Source organism: Xyrauchen texanus, chromosome 28 (assembly GCF_025860055.1).
Source record: "Xyrauchen texanus isolate HMW12.3.18 chromosome 28, RBS_HiC_50CHRs, whole genome shotgun sequence".
Lineage (NCBI taxonomy): Eukaryota > Metazoa > Chordata > Actinopteri > Cypriniformes > Catostomidae > Xyrauchen > Xyrauchen texanus.
In genome coordinates this window covers 22275602-22301726 of record NC_068303.1, presented here as the reverse complement: position 1 = coordinate 22301726, position 26125 = coordinate 22275602, and the positions used below count along the sequence as shown (strand labels likewise).

At 42.7% G+C, this 26125-nt stretch overlaps 1 protein-coding gene across 5 annotated transcripts in view; it reads left to right on the top strand.

Moving 5' to 3' along the window:
* palld (palladin, cytoskeletal associated protein) overlaps window positions 1-26125 on the top strand; it is a 147790-nt gene that overhangs the window by 24459 nt on the left and 97206 nt on the right. Inside the window, exon 1 of one of the 5 annotated variants that reach the window (XM_052095412.1) lies at window positions 24735-24901. The exons of the other annotated variants lie outside the window; for them this stretch is intronic. The gene's annotated coding sequence lies outside the window, so the exon portion shown is untranslated. Of the gene's footprint in view, window positions 1-24734; window positions 24902-26125 lie in introns of those variants that run through there. 5 annotated transcript variants of the gene reach the window in all.

Genomic DNA, 26125 nt, shown 5'->3' with positions numbered 1-26125 from the left:
GAGACACATAAATACAAGTACACACGCACTACACACAGCAGGAGGACACCGATCTCATTATAATAAAACAAATTGGAAACAAGGTGACGAGGAAGTTTTGTTCACCCATGGGAGCACCTTGTGTGAGCGTGTGTGTCTGAGCATATGTGGGTATTCATTACTTCTCTGGTTAATGGCTCTATCGCATTTTATCACTTGTTTCCCTTGAGCATGTTCTTTGATGAGGATTCCAGATCTTAGCAGGAGATCCTCCCTCGTACTTCTAAAATTGCCCCTTGCAGTAACTTTCAATAACAAGCTTGGGTTTCCTTGCCAACGTTCTCCCTTTCACCCCACCCTATTGACAGACAGAGACAGAAAAAAGAAAGAAAGATGTTGTTAACACTGAGTTCTTTATGAATGAATTTGAAATTGTTAGGATTTACACTATTAAAACAGTGAACACAAACACATTTTTTAGATCAATTTCTTAGCTGTGTTGGGCCATACAATGCAAATGAATGGGTACCAAAAAAAGACAGCATAAAACTAATCCATAAGACTCCAGTGGTTAAATCCATGTCTTCTGAAGTGAAATGATAAGTGTGGGTGATCAATATTAAGTCCTTTTTTACTATCAATCTCCACTTTCACTTTTCGCATTCTTCGCCACTTATTGTGCATATAACACTTATCATATTGCTTTTATGCTGCCTTTATGTGTACCTATGTAGGACCTTCAAAGTATGGTACCCATTCTCTTGCATTGTGAGGACCTACAGAGTAGATATTCTTCTAAATAAATCTTTGTTTGTGTTCTACTGAAAAAAGAAATTCATGCACATCAGGGTTGGCATGAATGCATGTAAATGATGAGAGAATTTTCTTTTTTGGGTGAACTATCCCTTTAATGATCGGATGATATTTTGTTCTACACTATGGCCCTATGTTGTCATTATGTTTTCTCTAGCTCATTCTGATACTGTTGGTATGATGCAATCGATTTGAGAAACCTTAAAGTGCTGAGATGAGCACTTTTTGCTGTCACCATTAACCTTTGAAGATATTTTAGTTGTAAACAGTTCATTTTTAATTGACTCAGGACCAAAGTGTGTCCGTCCCTTTTTATAGAGGTTTTCAAGGGATTTTATACCCCTTTTTGGCCTGATACTATTATAGAGCCTTTTGACTGTGTGGTCCGATTGTTGTTTAACCTTAAACACCTGGTACTCTCTTTGTTTACATAGTTTCTTCAAATGCTAACGGGACGGAACAGTGATGCATTACCGTTTTGTGTGAGACTGAGAGTACAAGATGTTCAGACGTAATCAGCAGCAGTCAGAAATGTCCTCAAAAGGACGCACAACTGCTTTGTTTTTGCTCAGTACACAAGGTCATACCTGCAGTGAAGAATCCTTGATGCCTGTTATTTTAAAGCCAGAAGTAGAATGAGAGAGGGGGAGAGAGCAAGACCAGAACATGAGTGAGGAATGAGGTTTTCTTCCCTTTACCAACATTCTTGGAGTAAACCACAAGAGGTCTTGTCATGCAAATAGAGCTTTTTCTAACTTGAATTGGAATTTAAGAGGGGCAAAAAAGGAGTAAAGAGGAGAAGTGTGGATATGTAGGGAAAAATCTTGCTTGGTAAAAGAAGGTCAAAAACAAACAGAGTGAGACAGTAAAAATGGGAGAAAAAAATGAAAGCTATGAGGAATTAAAGTTAGGAAACATTTTGGTTGGCTGCAAAAAAAATCCGCAACTGTGTCACTGTGCAAGCTTTGTTCTGGGGTTAGCATGCTTACATGCACTCAAGGGTGAGGTAATAGAGGATTCAAAATAATATGCCAATTAAGAGTGATTATTTTACTTTCAAATTATCACCAATGCCACTGTTTGATCTGTGGGAAAAGATCTCAGTCATTTTCATACCTGCTCTTGTTTGGTAAGCAGCAATAGCTTATGATGTCATCTCATAATATGAGTCTGTCTGAAACTGTGCTGGGTGATTCAGGTGTGTATGTGTGTGTGATACATTTGAAACATAACGATCAGTGACCGCTGACCCCATATCTGTGTGTCATGTGCCATTGTGTGTGTTTATGTGCATCAATCACTATCATGAGTATTGAGAAGTTTCAACATGCCTCCATAATGGAAATGCTGACCTTACTTTTGGGCTAAATCCCAGCCGATCATAACTTTACGTACAGTAGGTTTTGTCAGGCATATGTACGCTACCTTATGATAAGCATTGGTGTCATTTTCCACATCTTCACGTTTTTTAATAGACCAAACCTGGTGTTGAAAAGTCTGAGATCACATTGAAAATGTGGGATTTAAAATTCTGATTAAAAGGAGATGTTTGGCAGGATGACAGTCGCAGTTATTATTCATTTTTATTGTATGGAAAAATTAATGGTGACTGAAGCCCAAAATATACTTTGTCTGCAAATGTTGTCATCAGCACAGTTTGCATGGACTTCTACGCACGCGGCCCAGATTTTCTCGACACACGCACAGTCCTCACCTGTGTGCATCGTCGGCGCATGCGGCAGCCGTTGACTGTAAAAGATGATCACAAAGAAGTAATAGTGCGTATGCGCCGAACACGCTTGTATTCACTCACAATCAAAAGAGTATACTTTGAAAGGCAACGCAGTCGACCGGGCACAATCCGATCCAGAATGTACAAAAACTAAATATATACAGGTCTAACATCTCCTTTTGTGTTCCTTTGGGGGGAAAAAAGAAACCCATATGGGTTTGAAACAACATGAGGGTTAGTACATAATAACAGCATTTTCATATTTGGGTGAACTATACCGTTAAGCTGTCTTTTGTGTATGATAATCTTTTGCCTGCATTATGCAAGCAACGGTGAAAGACTGAAGTTCAGAACAGTATCTGTGTTCAGCACAGGGCACTTAGACACTGGGAGATTGATTCAATTACCGTTACTGTATGATGTAACCCTTAGCAACGGTGTTCCCATAAAGTGCTGTTGTGTTTTGTTTGTGCCAAGATGACAGTGCAGTGTACAGAAGACACCCGAGACTAAGAAACAATAAAAAAGGAAACACACATAGATATTCAATAACACACATAAAAATGTGAACTTGCATAAACACTTATTGTAAGAGATCTCACTTGTGAGGACATGCAAGCAAACACATTGACTAAAGTACGTTTAAATGTACTGCAATAATCAGAATAATACAATTATCTATATTCTGATTAGGCTTTTTACTTGACCTGCTTTTTACTAGATTTATTCAATAAATGCTATAATGCACACTAATGACTTTATTAAACAGTGATGGCTATAGTCTTTGTGTTATAAACAGGAAACTAGGGTGATTACATGACTTCAATATTCATCTAATGCTCCACGTTTCTTTGTTTGATTTCTTTGTTTCTTTTTTTAGTGAACCCTTAAAAGCATATCTCGAGTCTTTAGTGACCCGGGACCTCATTCTACCCCCTGTACCTCATCTATTTTTTCTAGTTGTGCCTACACCTCTTTAGAATTCCTCAATCTTTCTTTTATAAATATTGTAACACACACACACACACACACACACACACACACACACACACACACACACACACACACACACACACACAAAGCCAAAATTGTACAACAAGAAACAAAAACTCCTCGTGGTGGCATTGGACAAATCTCAGTTGCCTCGGCGTCTGTGAGTGAAAACCACACATTATAGTGACCCGAGGAGGTTACCCCATGTGACTCTATCCTCACTAGCAAATGGGCCAATTTGTTTGCTTAGGAGACCTGGCTGGAGTCACTCAGCACACCCTGGATTCCAACCCGCAACTCCAGGAGTGGTAGCCAGTGTCTTTACTCGTTGAACTACCCAAGCAGCACACACAGTGCTCTTCGGAAGGTGATGTGTGTAATTTCGGCACCACTGGTGGGACAGAGTGGAATTGCAAACTGTTAGTTTAAATGGCTCAACTGGGCTGAACATTACATTGGCACAACCATTGGTGTGAATTTGTTGATGGACTACTTGTTTGTCTGAGACACTACAGACTAGGTAGCGTTTGAAATTAGTATGAAAAAAAAGTGTATTATTTTTGCAATTATTTTTGGTGCTGCTAGAGGCACAGAAATGACACACTTTGCTTTTTAGGGTATTTACATATAAACATGCACATGTTTTACATGCAGTTTCATTTTTATAATATTGTTTTAATGATACCAATGGTCAGTTGATTGCAGTACGTAGTCATTAACTAATCAACAAGTGTGCATCCACTCACCCTTTCCTTCCTCTTGTGCTGTGAGAACAATTTCCTGTTGATAGGAAGATAAATTATTCCACTGTACTCTTATAGGCAAAGTCAGCAGCCTGTGTGGAAGACTGATAAGAGTCAATACTACCAGAAAACTGCATGACACCACTCAGAGGAAAGGGAGAGTGATGATAATGATGATGATGTTGTCAAAAGGAAAGTCCTTAAGGGCAGTCATATAATATAATGATTGAAATCAGTAATATTAAAGGGATAGTACACCCAAAAATAAAAATGCTGTAATAACTAACCATTCTTCTGTGGAACAAAAAATTTGATGTTAGGCAGTCTTATTTGCCAGTTACTTTGATTGTATGAAAAAAGGATCCAGTGAGACTAACATATTGCCAAACATCTCCTTTTTTGCTCCTTTTGGAAGAAAGAGAAAGTCATAGGCATTTGGAACAGCATGGGGGTGAGTAAATAATGACAGAGATATGAAAGAGCACAATATTGCTGGTACAGATGAGGATAAGGCGTGGATAGAAGTCACAGGTCGTGATAACAGGACAGAAAAACCACCAAGGTTTCCACTCTCACAGAGCTGCGTGAAACAGCACACACACATGTTAACTGAATTTGCACACTCACTTTCTTGTTAAGATTCAGACACACACTCATGCTCACACAGCCGACGTAAAGAACAGGGTGGTGTTAACAAGAAGTCTGTCACTTTGGCATGCTTGAAATCTGTTTGCTAATGCATATACGCACACTGACGTCCATCTGCCTGGTGATTCTAGAAGTGAAAACATTCTGCGTTATCTTAGCTTATGGTCAGGCATGTGGACCGTACCATGTATGGAATAAAGATGTTACATCCAAGGTCAAAGCACAGACACACATTTTTGAGGAGTATGGAGGAGGAGTAGGGCAATGGCATGTCAGGTTCATTGGGTGTACTGTGACGTGGTGTTTGATATGGCTGTTAGGCCTGAATGTGATAGAATTCTTGTGTTCGGGCCAAGAGACTGGAAGTCTTTGAACCTTAACCTGCAATCAGTTATGTAGCTTGTATCACCCATATCTAAAATTGAACTTGAGCATTGTTTGTGTCTTCAGTTAATTGTGACTAATGTATTCAAATTCGTTGGGGTGAAAAGCAGGCGTCTGTTTTTATGACTGGGTTATTGTATTTGCGTGCATGTTTGTGTGTCTGTGTTTATGTGTATCCTGTTGGATGCACGCAGGTGTACGTGGGTGTGTGCATACGTGTGTTTTTTTGCATGTCTGTGAGTGAATGACCCTGTTTACTCCTGGTATTAACATCTGTTTCAGACGATCTGATCACAAGGGGGCAGCAAGCTAAAAACAGGCATCACTCAAACCATATTTGGAGGTAGAAAAAAATGCATGTGATCTGTCAAAATGTGTCCCGGACAACAATGAATGACCGCCTACTCACCTGTCAATCAACCATAAAACAGGAGTTTTTAACATTTTGAATGGCCTTCAAAGAAAATAACTCTCTGTTGAAAGAGTGGAAAAGCACTTACATATACATACATTACACTTCACCAAATCTTTGCTTTCCGTCTTTGTTCCGGAAGTAATTTTCCCATATTTTTTTCCATAGGGATTTCATAAAATCTTTCATAAAAGAGTTCTAGGCCATGAATCAAACCAACCAGCTCTGAGGTAAATCACAACATTACAAACATTGAGTTAAAGCAAAATGGTATTTGAAAATCGGATAAAAAGACAAAGCTGCAGAGCTCTTTTGGCATGCTGTGTTTGCCGCAATTCTATGATTGGTGGATCATTCTCTGCTGGATCATGAGTAACATAATTATTCACCTCAAATTCCACTTTTTAAACTTTTTGTAATTTTTTTTATTGAAAAAAATCCAAACCGATGGCATCAGCCGAAGGATATACCATCGATTAACAACCTGCGCAGCGCGGGATATGTAGGTCTTTTTACAAGTTAATGTTAAAAATCAATTCCCCTGTGAAAAAAATTATGAGATTTTTACTTCTGAATCCAAACTGTTGCGCTCTTTTAAAATAAGCATCAGTTGCGATTGGAAGTATATCTAAAAGCTACTGTGTGTCAACTTTTTGTCTGTTTTTATTTAGTCATGCAGTACACACAGACACATTGAGCGATCCATGTAGTCATGAAATCAGATTTCCTCCTCATCATAGGTGGTCACCAAAAATACACCTGAGATGTATTTTCATGATATAAATGGGTATGTGTCTCGCCTGACCACTTGTGAATGGATAACCTCAGACGTATGGCCAGTGAGGGACAATAACGTATTAAAGGATTAGTTCACCCAAAAATGAAAATTTGCTCATCCTTTTATCGACCTCATGCCATCCAAGATGTATATGACTTTCTTTCTTCTGCTGAACACAAACAAAGGTTTTTTGAAGAATATCGCAGCTCTGTAGGTCCACTCAATGCAAGTGAATGGTGACCAGAACTTTGAAGGTCCAAAAAGCTTATAAAGCAGCATAAAAGTAATCCATACTTTTCATAATCCAAGACTCTAGAAGGTTAGAAACAGATCAATATTGAAGTCCTTTTTTACTATAAAATCTCCTCCTTGCCCAGTAGGTGGTGATGTGCACTAAAAACGCGAATCGCAAAAAAAACTAAAGAAAAATTTGAAAGTGATAAAATCACTTTAATATTGAACTGTTTCTCATCCTCATCTATCATATCACTTCTAAAGAGATGTGTTTAACCACTTGAGTCATATGGATTATTTTTATGCTGCCGTAATGTGATTTATGGAACTTCAAAGTTCTGGACACCATCTACTTGCATTGTTTGGACCTACATATTTTAGATATTTTTCTTAAAACATCTGGGATGGCATGAGAGTAAGTAAATTACTTTGAATGAATTTTCCTTTTTGGTGAAATAACTCAACTGTTTAAAAGTGTGTTTCCAGTTCATACAGAAATAAATTAATAGCAGATCGGATCTTTGTTACCCATCACAATGGGACAGGATTACAGTCTGTCTATTAAACTGTCAAAAGACACAGAACTCCTCATCTGTCCAACTGCACATCTGGTAAGTTCTCTCTCTCCCTCTCTGTATTAAACCACAGCCTTCATTCATTTTCCTCTCTATCACATGCTCTTATCATGTTCCCATCTGTCTCTCATGTTGTTTTAATTGTTCCTTAATTCTTTTCACACTGCACATAAATCCTCCTTCTTATCGCAGTCCATGTCCTTTTACCCCTCCAAGTTCAGGGGGTTTAATGGCGAGGCGCCGTGAGTTCTGGTAATGATGTCACAGTCCTAGGGAGTTCTGTCTGAGAGCGTGTGGTTTCGCCTGAAATGGAGGCTGTTAAACTGACCCCTCTGATATTTGCACTTCACCTCTCAATTCAGCCCAATAAACCTTTGCATTAAGAGAGGCTTGCTTACACAGGGGTCAGAGCCAACTGAATTATTTATTTCTATTCCAGCTTTACTCACTGTTTAGGAACTCACTGGAGTCAAATGTAGGGCATTGCATGTAGGGTTACACGTGATGGGACAAAGGAGGGTCTGTTTTGGAAGTAGTCTGATTATGACAGCTGAAGTAATAAAGTGTGTTCATGAAGATGAATGCATTTTGGCTTGATAAATGGCATTTGTCAATGTGTCACGAACCCCGCTCCCTCGCTCCGCCCCCTCGAGCTTCCACGCTCGTTCCGCCCCCTCGAGCTCCCACGCTCGTTCCACCCCCTCGAGCTTGCACGCTCTTTTTGCTCGCTCGAGCCCTCACACCCACTTTGCTCCTACTCGCTCACATGCTCGTAGGCAATCTCCCTTCCTCGAGTTTCTCATGCGTTTCCAATCCCCCAGAACATTATGACCACCTGCACTCGCGTCATCTGCACTACTGCACTTTAGTTTCACCTGCACTCGTCTCATCACCTGTCATGGTTTACACCTGCACTCGCCCCTATATATATCACTACCCTTTTGTCTCACGGTGGTTGGTTATTGTATTTAGTTTCCCGTGTCTTTGCCCCCGCTAGTCTCGTCTAGTTTTGACCTCCTCTCGTTCACCTCTTAGCTTGCCAGCTCCCCTTGTTCCCCTGTCTTTTGCTCCCACTAGTCCCGTCTCGCTGATCCTGTTTACCCCGGCTTTGACCCTCGCTCCCCTCTACTACTCTCCCGGATTTGCCCCCTTTACTCTCTTTGATTCCCCGGCTTTTGACCCTACGCTTCCCTCGACAACTCTTCACTGGATTTACCCTTTTTCTGTACTTTTGCCTGCCTGCAATAAAACGCAGTTTGACTTACATTGTGACTGTCTCTTCTTGTGCGGGTTACAGAATAACCAACCGTTACCGAAGACAGTCACAATGCCCCACGCTGAGGATTCGCGCAGCTCACTAGAGCGGAGGTGCACGTCACATTCGGCGTGAGGAGCTACAGTTTGGAGGCAGGACCAAGCGCTCGCGGCCCAGGGGCAGCAGGTATGTCCCTTGTTTGATTTATGTCACCCTGTTTCACCTGTGTCTGCCCCTGAGCCCATTTATGCCTCCAGTGCATTTCTGAGCGCCGTAAGCCTTCAACCCCCTGAGAGGTTTGATGGCTCTTCGGGCGCTTGCCAAGGGTTGTTTATGCAGGGCAGCGGTTGTAGAACTTTTAACCGTGCCCTTAACATTATGGACCCAGCAGCCCAACTCTTGGTTTTGCGTCAGGGGAGTCAACCCTTGGAGGCTTATGTGGTTGATTTTTGTGCCCTGGCCAACCAGGTGAATTTTGATGAGGTGGCTCTGAAAGACATTTTTCAATTTGGACTGAATGAGCCAGCCTCATCATTCATGCCTGGTGGTCGCTGCTCTCTCAACCTGGCTCAGTTTATTGACCTCGCCCTACTGTACGCTGGTTCCTCGTTTACTGTGGGGGAGGCAGAAACTGAACCAGCTTTCCAGACCACGGCCCCCGTCTTGAAGCCTACCACGGCCCCCGTCTTGAAGCCTACCACGGCCCCCGTCTTGAAGCCAACCACGGCCCCCGTCTTGAAGCCTACCACGGCCCCCGTCTGGAAGCCTACCACGGCCCCCGTCTTGAAGCCTACCACGGCCCCCGTCTCGAAGCCTACCACGGCCCTAGCCCCGAAGCCTGACACGGCCCTAGCCCCGAAGCCTGACACGGCCCTAGCCCCGAAGCCTGACATGGCCCTAGTCCCGAAGCCTGACACGGCCCCAGTCCCGAGGCCTGTCACGGCCCCAGTCCCAAAGCCTGTCACGGCCCTAGTCCCGAAGCCTACCACGGCCCTAGCCCCGAAGCCTACCACGGCCCTAGTCCCGAAGCCTGTCACGGCCCTAGTCCCGAAGCCTTACACGGCCCCAGTCCCGAAGCCTTACACGGCCCCAGTTCCGAAGCCTGACACGGCCCCAGTCCCGAGGCCTGTCACGGCCCTAGTCCCGAAGCCTACCACGGCCCTAGCCCCGAAGCCTACCACGACCCTAGTCCCGAAGCCTGTCACGGCCCTAGTCCCGAAGCCTTACACGGCCCCAGTCCCGAAGCCTTACACGGCCCCAGTTCCGAAGCCTGACACGGCCCCAGTCCCGAGGCCTGTCACGGCCCCAGTCCCGAAGCCTGACACGGCTCTAGCCCCGAAGCCTGACACGGCCCCAGTCCCGAAGCCTGTCACGGCCCCAGTCTCGAAGCCTGGCACGGCCAGCGAGTCAATGCCCATGCCCGCCACGGCCAGAGAGTCAGCGCCCATGCCCGCCACGGCCAACGAGCCGGCGCCCATGCCCGCCACGGCATGAGAAGGAAGGGCGCAAGAGAAGGAAGAAGGCCCCTTCTCCCCAGTCTTGTCTTGTGCTCAAGACCGCAGAGGTTCCCTCAGAGTCTTCCACAGCTCTACCGACCTCTGCTCCGCCCCCAGAGTCTTCCACGGCTCTGCTGGGTTCTGCTCCGCCCCCAGAGTCTTCCACGGCTCTGCCGGGTTCTGCTCCGCCCCCAGAGTCTTCCACGGCTCTGCCGGGTTCTGCTCCGCCCCCAGAGTCCTCCACGGCTCTGCCAGCCTCTGCTCCGCTCTCAGAGTCCTCCACGGCTCTGCCAGCCTCTGCTCGCCCCTCAGAGCCCTCGCGGCCTCCGCCTCTCGAGTCTCCTAAGGCTCCTCCTCCCAAGCCTCCCAGGGCTCCTCTCAAGCCTCCCAGGGCTCTTCCTCTCGAGCCTCCTAAGGCTCCTCCTCTGGAGCCTCCCAGAGCTCTACCTCCCAAGCCCCCCAGGGTTCTGCCTTTCAAGAATCTCGAGCCTCTCTGGGCTTCTCCTCTCGAGTCTTTTAGGGCTCCCCCTCCCAAGCCTCTCAGGGCTTCTCCTCTCGAGTCTTTCATGGCTCCACCCCTCAAGCTTCTCACGGCTTCGCCTCTCGAGTCTCTCAGGGCTCCTCCCCCTCTCAAGCCTCTCAGGGCTTCCCCTCTCGAGTCTCTCAGGGCTCCTCCTCCCCTCAAGCCTCTCAGGGCTTCTCCTCTCGAGTCTTTCAGGGCTCCACCTCCTTCCAAGCCTCTCAGGGCTTCTCCTCTTGAGTCTTTCAGGGCTCCTCCTCCCCTCGAGCCTCTCAGGGCTCCGTCCCTCGAGTCTCTCAGGGCTCCTCCTCCCCTCCGGCCTCTCTGGGCTTCGTCTCTCGAGTCTTCCAGGGCTCCTCCCCCTCCAGAGCCTCTCGGGGCTCCGTCTCTTGAGTCTTTCATGACTCCCCCCCTCGAGCCTCTCGAGCCTTCCAGGGCCCCACCTCTAGAGCCTCTCGAGTCTTCCACGACCTTTTTCCCCGAGCCTCTCCCGGCTCTACTCCCAGAGACTCCAGAGCTTCCTAGGGCTCCGCCTCCCGAGCCTCCTACGGCTCCGCCTCCCGAGCCTCCTACGGCTCCCCCTCCAGAGCCTCCCACGGCTCCACCTCCCGAGCCCCTCACGGCTCTGCTCCCAAAGACTCCAGAGCTTTCTATGGCTCCGCCTCTCGGGCCTCCTACGGCTCTACCCCCCGAGACTACAGAGCCTGCCAGGTCGTTGCCTCGAGGACCTCCCACGGCGCCACCTCCATTGGCTCCACCTCCTGAGCCTTCCAGGCCTCCGCCTCTAGAGCCTCCCACGGCGCCACCGTCATTGGCTCCACCTCCAGAGCCTTTCAGGCCTTCGCCCCTAAAGCCTCCTTCGGCTCCACCTCCAGAGCCTTCCAGAACCCCACCTCCAGAGCCGCCTACAGTGCCGCCTCTGACGGCACCGCCTTTCACGGCTCTTCCCTGGCCCCCTGACCCTGTCCGGTGGCCCCCTGACACTCTCCCTGTCCTGTGGCCTCTTCCCTGGCCTCCTGACCCTGTTCCTGTCCGGTGGTCACCTTCCAGACCCCGGACCCAGTCCCTGTCCTCCAGTCGCCTTCCAGACCCCCTGACCCAGTCTCTGCCCTCACGGCTGCCCCCTAGATCTCCCGACCACCCACCTGTCCGCTATGTTCCCCCAGACCTTGCCTTGATACTGCCCATTGACCCCATGGACTGTCTCATTTCCCTCTGTGCCCCTTGGACTGCCCTCAATTTTGTTTGTGTGTTTTGTGGGTTGTCTGTTCAGGGTTTTTGTTTGTTGGGTTGTCAGCACCACTTCCCGCAACGGCGTGGCCGTCAGGAGCCGTCCGTTTTAGAGGGGGGAGTACTGTCACGAACCCCGCTCCCTCGCTCCGCCCCCTCGAGCTTCCACGCTCGTTCCGTCCCCTCGAGCTCCCACGCTCGTTCCGCCCCCTCGAGCTCGCACGCTCTTTTTGCTCGCTCGAGCCCTCACGCCCACTTTGCTCCTACTCGCTCACATGCTCGTAGGCAATCTCCCTTCCTCGAGTTTCTCACGTGTTTCCAATCCCCCAGAACATTATGACCACCTGCACTCGCGTCATCTGCACTCCTGCACATTAGTTTCACCTGCACTCGTCTCATCACCTGTCATGGTTTACACCTGCACTCGCCCCTATATATATATCACTACCCTTTTGTCTCACGGTGGTTGGTTATTGTATTTAGTTTCCCATGTCTTTGCCCCCCGCTAGTCTCGTCTAGTTTTGACCTCCTCTCGTTCACCTCTTAGCTTGCCAGCTCCCCTTGTTCCCCTGTCTTTTGCTCCCACTAGTCCCGTCTCGCTGATCCTGTTTACCCCGGCTTTGACCCTCGCTCCCCTCTACTACTCTCCCGGATTTGCCCCCTTTACTCTCTTTGATTCCCCGGCTTTTGACCCTACGCTTCCCTCGACAACTCTTCCCTTTTTCTGTACTTTTGCCTGCCTGCAATAAAACGCAGTTTGACTTACATTGTGATTGTCTCTTCTTGTGCGGGTTACACAATGTGAAAATTTCTCCATGTCTCCCAATGGATGGTCTCATGTTTAATAGTGTAACTGTAGATGATTTTATGATCGCTCATTCATGAAATTGATCCTTTTTAAATGGCTCTGGTATATCATTTAATATACTTTAAAACAAATTGCTGATTTAAATAAGGAGAGCTGGTTATGCCCTATTATGGTGTATATCAGTAATGTAAGAGGGTTTTAAGATTCAATCAATACAACCCTTAAACTGTTTAAAACGTAGCATTTCTGAAGGACATTTTGGCTAAACATTAGTCTCAACAGTGCCACATTCCAGCTGAGGTTCAAGTTTTCCACGTAAAGTTGTACATTTAGCTTTCCAAGACCCATATATTCACATATATACCTGGGGGTACTTCAGCAGGATCCATGTGGACTTGGAAATTTTAATAGAGTAAAATACTTTGAAAACTACTAAAAGATTAAAATGACAACTAATTGTGCTGTTTTTTTTGTTTGTTTTATAATTAACTTTAATCAAGGCTTTAAAGATATTTAAAGACAAGTGTAAACAAGTGTCATGTGTGTAAGTTTTTTATGTGGATGACACTCATAGTATGTACTACAGTACTTGGTATTTTCTCCCACAGCACCAATTGTTTTGTTTTTTAAAGTTTTATAATGAACTTTAATCAAGGCTTTAAAGATATTGATGATGCTAATTGATATACATTATAATACACAATGCAAAGACCCACTTTAGGCAATAATTATAGAACATTTTAGAAAGCACTGAACATTTTAACAGATCCGGTTTAACAGATGTTATTAAACCAGCAAAGTCAGCAAAGCATTCTTAATGTCCAAGAGAGATTACATCAGTGTGGGTGTGTGAATGCATGTGTGTGCCTCTGTCCTTGAATGGGTCTGTTTTACAGCAGTTAAAAGACCTCCATTAGTTTGGGATTTTTATGTTTTCTACAACTGCAAAATGTTAAAATTGAGAGGCGAGCATGTCAACTTTGGCTCATAAACAGCCCATTGGCCCCAGGAGTGCGCATAGATTTGCATCTGTGAAATCTATTTCAAAAGAAATATTGTGCATATTTTCCTCACAATGGTAAGCAGCAAAATGCAATTGTAATGTTTGTAGGAGGCAGATGTCATATAGAGTTTGTGACTTTGTCTCTGAGGCAGATCTAGTTTTATTGCTTTCTTAAGCTTTTGACGTACACACACTTACAAACACAGTACAGGAAGAGAAACAAACTTTTGGTCTAACTGTAGGTGTACACAATAATACAGATAAAAAGGAAATTTTGTTATGTTATGTTTACATTAATGAATTAATTATCCACATGAACAAACAGTGATTAATATATATATATATATATATATATATATATATATATATATATATATATATATATATATATACACTCACTAAGCACTTTATTAGGAACACTATGGTCTATGGTACCTAATACAGTGCCCGACGTGGTCTTCTGCTGTTTTATCCCATCCACCTCAAGGTTTGACATGTTGTGCATTCTGAGATGCTGTTCTGTTCACTACAATAATTCAGAGTGGTTATCTGAGTTACCGTAGCCTTTCTGTCTGCTCGGACCAGTCTGGCCATTCTCTGTTGACCTCTCTCATCAACAAGGCATTTTCATCTGCAGAACTGCCGCTCACTGGGTTTTTTTTGTTTTTGGCACCATTCGGAGTAAACTCTAGAGACTGCTGTGCATAAAAATACCAGGAGACCAGCAGTTACAGAAATACGTAAACCACTCAACATTAACTGAATCTCCTGACCCGTATATGCATGATTTCATACATTACACTGCGGCCACATGATTGGCTGATTAGATAATCAAATTAATATGTAGGTAAACAGGTTTTCCTAATAAAGTGCTGAGTGAGTGTACAGCATATACACTGTATACAGTATATTAACAAAAACCAAGATTATTGAATGCTGTTAGAAATATTGTTAATTAATGGTACCTAAAGCATGTACTTAATCTTAATCTTAATGTATTTATAGAACCTCATTGTGAGTGAGATGCGCTATATAAACTGAAACAAGTTGACATACTAAGAATGAAGCCTTTTCACTGGTTAAAAATCCATGATATCCTTTCTCCATTTCAGCTGAGCTTCAGTGCTGGAGGCTTTCTCAATGTTCTCAGTGTTGTGCTATAGTCTCTGACTGAACTGAATAGAAGATAGTCCTCAGTAATCCTCATGTCTAGCGCTTGTTTGGATTTATTTGTCAGATTAATGGTTTGTTTTTTAGAGAACACAATTTTTTAAAATGTATAATGTAGAGCATCTTGAAGGTAAATGCATCAGGAGAGGACTAGAACTTGTTTTAGTTTGTGTCATCTGGTCTCCATTAGGAAATACAGTCAACATGGTGATTGGAAAAGCATCTTGAGAAGATGTTGAGTTGATCTTTGAGTTATATTTTGGTCTGTTTTTAACCCAAAACTGATTGTATCATTGTTATCACATTGAATAGTATTGATTACTTTTATGCTGCCTTTCTGTGCTTTTTGGAGATTTAAACATTTGGACCAACATGACTTGCATTGTATGCACAAAAAAAATTGTCATTCAAAATATCTTTGAAATAAAAAAAGAAATAAAGTCCTACGAGTTTTTATGAGAAAATGATGAGAGGTAGAATTAGTTCTGTTTCATTCCTCCTGACCGCCAGAGGCGGTGCTTAAGCACTATTGGAGGTCGGGAGAATATACCAACAAAGTCACGTAGTGATGTAGGCTGAGCCTTGAGGATTATAGCCACATTAGCTCAGCATTCAGCCTTTTCTGCTTTCTCGCCTGATAGAGAGTTATTCTTCATGTGATTCCACGCTGTCAACTGCAGCTTCCTAGAGCAGTGAAGTATTGTACTTGCAAGCAACCTTCTCCACAGGATGTTCATTCTGGTCTTTCAGCTTTGTGGGGATCTAGTGGGGAACCAGTCCAGTCCAATGTCTTTTCAAGTTCTCAGCTGTGACTTCCTTTGCTATGCCAGCATGCAAAGATTTTGGGTCCGAATTTTACGAAATTTTGAACTCCCTCACGGGGTCTAGTGCACTTAAGCGGCCATCAAAGTCCGCTCGTACGCTAGCGTATATGGCTGAAGGAGATTCCATCGGGGTGGGCCGTGCTCCAGAACTAGAGCAGCCTGCCACAGCCCTGGTGGTTGAGGCATTGAAAAAGGCATTAGAATCTGCTGCCTATATTACCCTCACTGGGAATACAATCTGTCAATTATTCCTCGCTACCACCAGTGCATTGGAGTCAGCAAACGTTGACCCCTCAGTTTCTCAGTTCCTGCAGACGGCTCTTCTGACTATGGGCCATGTGACCGGTGAAATAGGTACTCTTTCCACCACACATCAGGCAGCCCGCCGCCAAGTGTGTCTTGCTCAGGCGAAACTGCCTGAGGGTTGTAAGAAGACTCTGCAGGTCCTCCCAACCATTCCTGGGCACCTCTTTGGGCATAACATTCCAGAACTGCTGTAAAAGAGGGAGAAATTGTCTGAGGCCACTCACCAGCTGACACACCTACAACGTCAGAACAAGGCTTCCGCCAGCATCCTACACCACGCCTCATAGCCCTCAGAGGCCCCGTGCTGCTGAGGATGCTCAATGTATTCGGCCTCCTCATTGGCAGATGCCAAGGGTACTTGCTGGTTCTGGCAGGCAGTCATGTCCTCGTTTGGTCTGACAACACCCAGAAGGTTGTTCCACCTGAACTATCAGGGTGGCACGATGTTGCTCAAGTCCTTGCATCTCACTCTCAAGATTCTCATCTGGTCTCTTCCCTGACTAGCATCACTGAGGGCAGTTAAACTCCTGGGGTCGAGCAATCAGATAGCAGATATTCTCTCAAGTGATCTGCATCTGTGAGAATGGATGCTTCACTCCTAGATGGGGTGCAAAGCTTGGTGAAGCTGAAGTAGATCTTTTTACATCAGAGGCAACCACCCATTGTCGCTTATGGTTTGTAAGGGCAGAGACATTCAGCCCGTTAGGGCAGTATACCCAGTCTCACCAGTGGCTGAACTTCCTACTTTATGCATTTCCTTCTATTCCACTGTTCTGGGAGACATTACACAGGATCTCTCTGTGCAACCACAGAGTGCTTCTTGTAGTACCCCGATGGCCAGCCAGGCCCTGTTTTCCCATACGTCTGAGACTTTTGGTGGGCAGACTGTGGCAGCTTCTGCTCCAGAAAGATGGTCTGCGGTGTTTGGCACTCGGATCCAGCCCTTCAGCAGCTTTGGGTTTGGCCTCTGGATCCAACCCTCTTCTAACTGATAGTGAACCTGCTGTTGTCAATACTTTTGTTAGTGCTAGGGCTGTATCCACGTAAAATTGGAATTTTACTCTTCATGTTGCAGGGATCGTATTTTACTCTTCATGTTGCAGGGGTTGTATACCACACACTGTGAGGTTCCAAGAGTTTTGAGTTTTTTGCAACATTTACATTTTACATTTATGCATTTGGCAGACGCTTTTATCCAAAGCGACTTACAGAGCACTTATTACAGGGACAATCCCCCTGGAGCAACCTGGAGTTAAGTGCCTTGCTGGTGGTGGCCATGGGGTTCGAACCAACAACCTTCTGATTAACAGCACTGCGCTTTAGCCACTACGCCACCTTAAAGGTATACATTGCTGCCATTTCTGCGTATCATGTACCAGTTAATTGTTCTAAACTTGGTTCCTATAATCTTGTTTTTAATTTTTTTAAAAGGGGCCAGCCTGCAATCCCCATTTTCCTGTGTGGGATTTACCACTTTTGCTTGAATTTCTCTGTTTGCTGCCGTTCGAACCTTTGGATTGTGGAGGTGATCACTCAATCACATACAAGACATCCCAAAAGCCCTTGCCAGGAGGTATCTTTTGTCATCCTACTAGGGCTGTGTCTACATCTTGGGCTGCCTTTAGAAGAGTCTCCATGGCAGATATCTGTGCAGCTACTACCTGGGCTTCTCCATGTACCTTTTCTGGCTTCTACAAGATCAATGTTGCTACCCCTCATGCTGTGAGTTCAGCGGTTCTTCAGGGACAGCCTTGACTGTTTTACAGGTGAATGATATTCCTCATGACTATGTTGGTAGCAGTCAACCACTAGTGCTTAAGCACTTCCTCTGGTGGTCAGGAGGAATGACACAGAATGCTAGTTACTAAGATAATTGTGGTTTTGTGAATTCCGGATGACCGCCAGAGTTATTTGTCACTCGGAATGCACGAGAAAGATGTACCGAGGCAGAGTGCTGAGCTAATGTGGTTATTATCCTCGAGGCTCAGCCTACGTCACTATGTGTCTATGTTGGTATATTCTCTCGACCTATCTAGCTGGTGCTGCGATAATCCACTAGTGCTTAAGCACCGCCTCTTGTGGTCATCCGGAATTCACAGAACCACAGTGTGCAATGTTAGGTTAGGTTTAGGGTCATAAATAATGTAGTATTTTCTTTTTGTAAATTCTAAAAATGCTAAATAAATAAATAAATTGGGGTATGGTAGGGTTAGGGATTAGGTTTGGGATTGGGTTAGCCTATAATTTGGTTTTGAAATATAAAAAATATACTTCATTTCAGGGGGCCTGGATAGCTCAATGAGTATTGATGCTGACTACCAACCTTGGAGTCACAAGTTTGAATCCAGGGCATTCTGAGTGACTCCAGTCAGGTCTCCTAAGCAACCAAATTGGTCCAGTTGCTAGAGAGGGTAGAGTTACATGGGGTAACCGCCTCGTGGTTGCAATTAGTGGTTCTCGCTCTCAATGGGTCACGTGGAAAGTTGTGCGTGGATCGCGGAGAATAGCATTAGCCTCCACGTGCTGTGAGTCTCCGTGGTGTCATGCACAGCAAGCCACATGATAAGAAGCGCGGATTGACTGTCTCAGAAGTGGAGGCAGCTGAGACTTGTCCTATGCCACCCGGACTGAGGTGAGTAACCATGCCACCATGAGAACCTACTAAGTAGTGGGAACTGGGCATTCCAAATTGGGGAGAAAAATAAAAGTATACTTAATTTCAGTGTGCACACATACACAGGCAGTTGGCGCATGTGTGTTACAACTGCCATGAGATACTGGACTATTTCTCTTCAGGAGTTTTTAGACACATAAAGATGTTTATATATTCCTTCATATATATATATATATAGTTATACAAATGCAGGTATCTCTAGACCTCCTCACACGCATGCTTGATGTTGAACATCCACTGTTGTTGTTTTCACCTTCGTCTTCTTATTTTTAGCACAGTTACATCTTCTTCAAGCGCTTCTTCATGAAAGCAATGGCTCAGTTGTGAGTGTTGTTACCTTGTGGACCCACTAATTAGTGCAAATAATTCCATGCGCATATGCATACTGCGCCTTCAGATTACACACATTACAAAAATCGGGCCATATGCTTTTAATGCTTAAGCACTCTGCTGATGACAAAATTTACATCACACATCCTAATCCCCCCACGTGAAATCACCTAATAACCATAATAATGTTCTACTGCAAATCTAAACTTGCAGAAAGGCTTGTAAGGGTTTGGTTAAGGGATAAGGGATAGAAAATATAATTAGCCTAGAATAAAAATAATCAAAGTCAATGATCAATACAATACAAATGGAAAAAATCAACTAATTTTATTCATCCACAAAAAGAGGGATTGTCAGCCGAGATGGATATTATTATATCAATACAAAAATGTGCAATTAAAGTGCTCCGTGCATATTAAAAAAAGACACAAATGTTTCAGTCCCACCGGACCTTCTTCAGTGTTTGTCTTAATCTACATACAATGAACACACTTATATTCTTCAATCATCCAACACACATGTGATCAATTAGTCTAATACAAATACATAGCGATCGTATGATCCAAAAACCCATATCACACCCATATCATACCCATGTCAGCACAGCAACCATCATCTGGAGAGCACAAAACAGAACAAATCAAAATAGAATTACAGAAAACATGGCAAATTAAATTAATCATTCAGACCCTGTGGTTCAACCGTATCCAATCAGAAAATACACTTACACTCGTATTGTAACAATTACTGTTCAACATTGGTACATCAGCACATGGGATGTACCATATACAGTAGATTCCACAAAATGACAGTTGATCAACTGAATGACGTAGCTCTACGAAGTGTCACACAACAGGTGATTCACTATCAGCTCTATTAATCGTGCTTCTGTTCATTAATGCAAAAGATCTGTGTGAATTTCATAGAATTGTTGGTAGGGGATAAAGCAGTCATGCATACATACTGTTTTGTGCCAGACTTTCTTCTAAATATAAAATGGGTGTGAATGCCTCTATGCATCCGTGTGTACCAGTGTGTGTTGTTTTACAAATGCTTGGGTGCACGGATATGTGTGTATGTGCGGTAGAGGGTATGTGTGTGTGTGTGTGTGTGTGTGTGTGTGTGTGTGTGTGTGTGTGTGTGTGTGTGTGTGTGTGTGTGTGTGTGTGTGGGTATGTGCACTTTCCGAGCACTCTTTGCAACAAGCTCCTTAAATACCCCACCCAAATATTCCACCTGTTTATTGACAGAAAGACTAAGAGTCACTCAGTCGGAGTTCAAAACTAACTTTGAAGGTCTGCACTGTTATAATCTCAATATGCCACAACACGTCTAACCTCACCCCAAATAAAGGATTAGCTGAACTGTACACAACACAATTGTGTTATTGTGCAAATTTATAACATGCCTATGCCGGTTCCAAAAACAGTTATCAGTGATAAGGTGGCCTATATACTTCAGTATCTCACTGTCCCAGAATGCACTGATGAAGCAGGTGAGAACCATCTGTTTGACTGAGACCAGGTGCTGTTAACTCTGTTTTAGCTCTCTTTCTTTACTGTGTCTATTTTTATCCCGACAAGAAAGTGTTTCTGTCTGGGACTCAATGATTTGGTTGTATATGAACAGTGCTCTGTAGACCGGCATTTGAACAGACCCAAGGTGCCCAAAAGAAAATTGCATTGCTCAGAGATTGCTTTTTAAAGGCTCAGAAGACTTAATGGAGATCCCAGTTATGCTTCCTTTACGCATCAACCTTTTCTCAGTTCTCCTAAAATTCCTTAGGAAATATAAAAATGGACACAAATGAGACCATCATGTACAGTAAGTGTGTAGAGCTATAAAAGTAATGTGAATAACATTGTTAAGATCATTTGGTCTTGGAACATTTCGATGAGAAATGTTTTGAGTTCATCCTGAAATCTCAAACATTTGATTGCAGACTTTGTTAATATCTCTTCCTGAAACTCTGAGAAGCAGGAGAAAAAAACAAATGTCTCCACTTGCTCTCCATGTAATTTTATTGCCATGTAGGAGATAGAATTGAGAAATTAAACAGATCTGTGTAACTCTTTACAATAAGGTTCCATTTATTAACTATTATTAATTACACTAAATAATATGAACTAACGATAAACAGAACTTTTACAGCATATATTAATTTAATGTTAATTACAACATATACAGTACTAGTTTAAATTAGTACTGTTTAAAACTGTAAAATTTAGTTTTTACATTTGCAAACCATGTGAAACCAAAAAGTTTGGCATCCACATAATAAAAATTTAACCATGCCCTCTGAAAAAACAACAAAAATGGATAATTGCTGTATAATTTTGGACTTTGTATGCATTGCTTGTTTCTAAACCTTTGTTTTTCATGCCAAAAATGTGGACTTAGTTTAAACAGGCCTAAACACATTGAATACTTTCACAAATACAGTACAAGTATTTAAACACTCACTGATCACTTTATTAGGAACACCTGTACACCTACTTATTCAAGCGATTATCTAATCAGCCAAAAGTGTGGCAGCAGTGAAATGCATAAAATAATGCAGATACAAGTCAGGAGCTTCAGATAATGTTAACATACATCATCAGAATGGGGGGAAAATGTGATCTCTGTGATCTCTGTGATCTTGACCGTGGCATGATTATTCATTCCAGACAGGCTGATTTTAGTATTTCTGTAACTGCTGATCTCCTGGGATTTTCAACAGTCTCTATTGTTTACACATAATGGTGGCAAAAACAAAAAAACATCCAGTGAGTGGTAGTTCTGGGACGGAAATGCCTTGTTGACAGAAATGCTACGGTAACTCAGATAAACACTCTGTACAATTTTAATGAACAAAACAGCATCTCAGAATGCACAACACATCGAACCTTGAGACGGATTGTCTACAACAGAAGAAGACCAGGTCAGGCACTTTATTAGAACCACAGTGTTCCTAATAAAGTGCTCCGTGAGTGTATATTTAACATACACATAAATAGAAATTCCAATTCACACTGACAGGTGTGTACATATGTAGTTCACAGGCTGGTAACAATGATCGCAGCCTGTGTAAATGTGTTAGTGTGTCAGTGTCTGTGTGTTTGGTAAGGTGCCCACTGGACTGTGACCTGGATTGACATGGCACTGGCTGGAGAAACAGAATAACTGAAGCAGTTTCTCTGTGTTTGACTATTGTGTGTCCTTAACAGAGAGAATTTACTGGGCCTCAAATATTACTGATCCTGAAGATTATTCCTGACCTGATACACACCGACAAAATGCACGCACCTCAAACGCACCAAGCATACTTCAAGACTCAGGTTTACCTCTTCAATTGCATCCATGTAATTAGTGGTGCTGACTTAGGCAAGTATTACAACTACTATTGCTCATACTAAGAGAAGGAATTTCAACAAACCCCTTAACCCTAAGTATTAAACTCTGGCATGTAACTCCTCCCACAACATTTGTGTTACAGACATGAATGATACCTCAAATCATGCTAATTGGGGTGGAGAGGTAATGCTATTGGTGATCAGGTGATCAGACGTACAGTTTTCATCTGGTAGATGATAAAACAGGCAAAAAAATCCCATGGACTCACACTGAAGGAGGGGCCCAAGCAGTGGTTAAATTGGCTTTTGTTGGGAGGGGGAGCCCTAATTTACGGTGAATGGTCATCATTCAAAATCCCGCCGTAAAATGACTTAATGTTTTTTTTACACCAAAGGGGCTCTTTTTCCAGTATTAATGTGTAAGTTAGGGTTGAGTAGTTATTCAAACAAAGACAAATACTTTACAATTCACTTATTTTATTATTATTTTTTATCTTGAATGTTAACAGGCAGGCAACGGATTTCACCCTCGGAAAACTTATGAAATGAACATGTTTGAAAATATTGCAAGCCAGAGACGAATATGTAAATGTATTTTTTATTTGTGCAGTTTAGAAACGTTGAAGTCCCTTCACACCTGAATGGTAATGTAACTCATGCAGTAATTATTTATCATATTCATGCAGCCTGTGTTATTCTGTTGAGTGTTGAAAAACCATGACTCTTTTAGCATGTAAACGGGTAAAGTTTTAGAAAGAAAAAAAAAAAGAGTAAACTCGTCCGCTTTGCGACAAACATTAGTCGTTCTATAAATTTTTAAAAAATTATTTTTAAAACTGAATAATAAATTAACAGGGAAGTAGAGATGGCAAAATAAATATATAATCTCTGCCTTTATTGAGTTTTTTAATGCCTGATAGAAAAGTATCTATCTTTGTAGAGCAATACAATTCTTTAGGCAATTGCAGAATAGTCTCACTAGTCACAGATACACTTCAGAAAATTGAGTACACAACTATTTCTGGGCTTAAAAGATACAAAAACCAAATCAATGCAGAACATTGTATCTCAAAAGCAATACAATGTGGAACCCCATGCACTACTTAAAGCCCGATGTGGCCCCTTAACCAAAATAGTTAAAAATATTAACTATTACACAATATTAAAATATTACACACCATCACATTTACAAATTTGTTTCAGTATTTTACACGAGTAAATGTAACTGTTATATTTTGACAAAATGTTTCAGTTTCATATGAAATAATCTAAAGGTAGAATTATTAGAATTATTATTAGACATCAACAGTGGCAGCTTAAAGTTTCAAGATGTGTTTCAGCTAGTATGTATTTTTAATAAATACATTAATTTATTATTATTATTACTATTATTTAAGACTAGCACACTGACCTAACCATGGTATTGAGGAGCCTTTCCTTCTGTGTATAAAAATGTAATATTAGGTAACAAATGGGATAATAATGGGCCCATATAAGTACAGTTTCTGTAGATTTTGACATCAACAACAAAAATAATGCCACTTGATGCATGTCCTTGTACTGGAAAACTATGCAACATAAAACTATGCAAAAGGAAATGCAACTCAGGATACATTAAATACAGGGTATGTTTAATCTATGGCAGGTCGACACTTGATGTCCAGTTGTAAAATCTGTCCTGAAGCAAAACCAGTTGAGAAGCGCTGAGATAACGTTACAGACAGGAGCAGGATATATTCGATCACTCTAGCCTTTAGCGGGTTTCCATGGTAACGTCGCTGTTATGCTTAGAATTGTGACAGTTTTCCCTTGATGGCTGTGGGCGGGGTGCTGAATCAGCGATTAATGCATTTATGACGTCTGATAATTCCATGTAGCCTGGGTGTCTCTGTGTAGTCTTGCTAATTATTCAGTCTCATATGCCATGTATTTGTCAGGAGTCAGGAGATGAAAAATAATTCAAGTGGAATAACAATATTTGGTGCTGAAGGAGACGGAGCTGAGCTCCGGCAGGGTGTGTTGTGGACCTGAGGAGGCGGAGCTGCGCTCCGGTGCGCTCCGGCCCAATTTAACCTCTGGGCCCAAGCCATATCTGGGGGCCAGAATATCTAAGAAACTTAGGAGTGTACTCTTTTGACTTCAGCCAGTGGACTTGAGCAAGAAAGTCCTGAATTAATTTCAAGGCCAATTCAAAAAACAGAAAGCAAAGTCAAATAGTTCAAGAGATGCTGGATGAAGCCACAGTAGCGTTTGCAAAAGAGAGAATCAAAAAGAACAAATTGAGAATGGTTGAAATGGAAATGTACGAGTTGGAGTGCAAATGAATCTTTATTCACAGTTTGTCTCCCTCTCTCCCTGTTTCTCTCCTCAAGTAGACTTTTGCATTTCAGCCTTGTGCTCCCTCACTCCCTCCCTCCCACTCTCTCTCTCTCTCTCTCTCTCTCTCTCTCTCTCTCTCTCTCTATTTAGCTGTGTGTGTGTGTTTCAATCAGTGCTACTCACAGTGGCTGAGAGTGAGTATGTATAAGTGACTGAAAGATTTCTCGTGCTTGTATTGGCATTCAGAAAAAGTGTGTAGGCACTTCGTACAGTTAGAATCTGCATGTTTAGTCACTGTTTGTGGATATACTTTAGAAAGCAAGTAAAGCATAGAACTCAGGTAAGTTCAACTGAACTTTGAAGTCTAAAAAGTGACTTTACAGAAATCAGTTATTCTTTACCGCCTGTTTTTTCAGTCATCTTAAAAAAAAAGTTTAAATTCTGAAATTTTTTGAAAGTGTAATTTCAAATTGTAGATGCCGCTTTGTTTATTTTTAAATTTCAAAATGTATGCAAAGCATACATTTTTTTATATAAGCTTTGTGTACACATTTGTTGCATATTTAAAATGTTTATTCAAGCAAACACGTATAAATCTGATACTCTGTGAAAAACATTTATTATCTTGTGGATGATCATCTTTATCTCAGTTTATGTCTTTCTTGATGAGTATAGTACATTTGTCAGAGGAGATCATGTGATTTGTCCAGTTACTGTATCTCTTAACCATTAACTGTGTAGTGTTAATCAATACAAAATGATGTGCTGAGCATCACATTTAATGTTTAGTAAGTGTGTACTGTAGAAAGAGATTTTGAGAAGAATTAGTAGCTTTTGTGAAATACTGTGGCTATTATACTACCAAGTAGACAGTGAGATGGCAAATACCATCAGAGTTATTCAGACAATGTTTATAAAACAAGTGTAAGAGTGTGGGTTTCCCATTAGACACAGGCTGGTAAATGTCACATGGACTGTGGATTGCTGGCATAATTCAGCTGCTGTTGGTGCATCTATCAGTATTTCTATTTGGGGCATCTCTCTCTTTTTTCTTGCACAGTCTTCATTCCTGTCAGCTACCCTCTGTTCTATCCTCCCTCTGAAACCGCTCACCTTTTAACCTCTGACCTATGATGTCAATTGTGACCAGGGTGGAAAATGACTCTTCCACTGATTGCACTCTGTGTGACTTCAGCATTTGTCATGAACTTCAGGAATAGGTTTACGGGCAGAGAAAAATAATACCCAAGATAAACACACACATTCTATAGCAGAGGCCACCAATTAATGGACCGCAATCCGGACCCAATCAAAAGATTGGTTCCACTCAGGAAGAGTAATTTATCATAAATGTAGAGAACTATATACAGAACATCACATTTGCATCTGATCTGATCATATATAACGTGAAAAGAATAATTTGTTCACACCTCCAAAACACAAATATACATCACACACTCTTACAATTAGGTTGTATCTTAGATCTCTGATAAGTCAAATGATTTCAGGTCTTCAAGCATGAGAAGAGAGGAAGTAAGAAAGAAAGAGGAAAAAGTGGGAGACA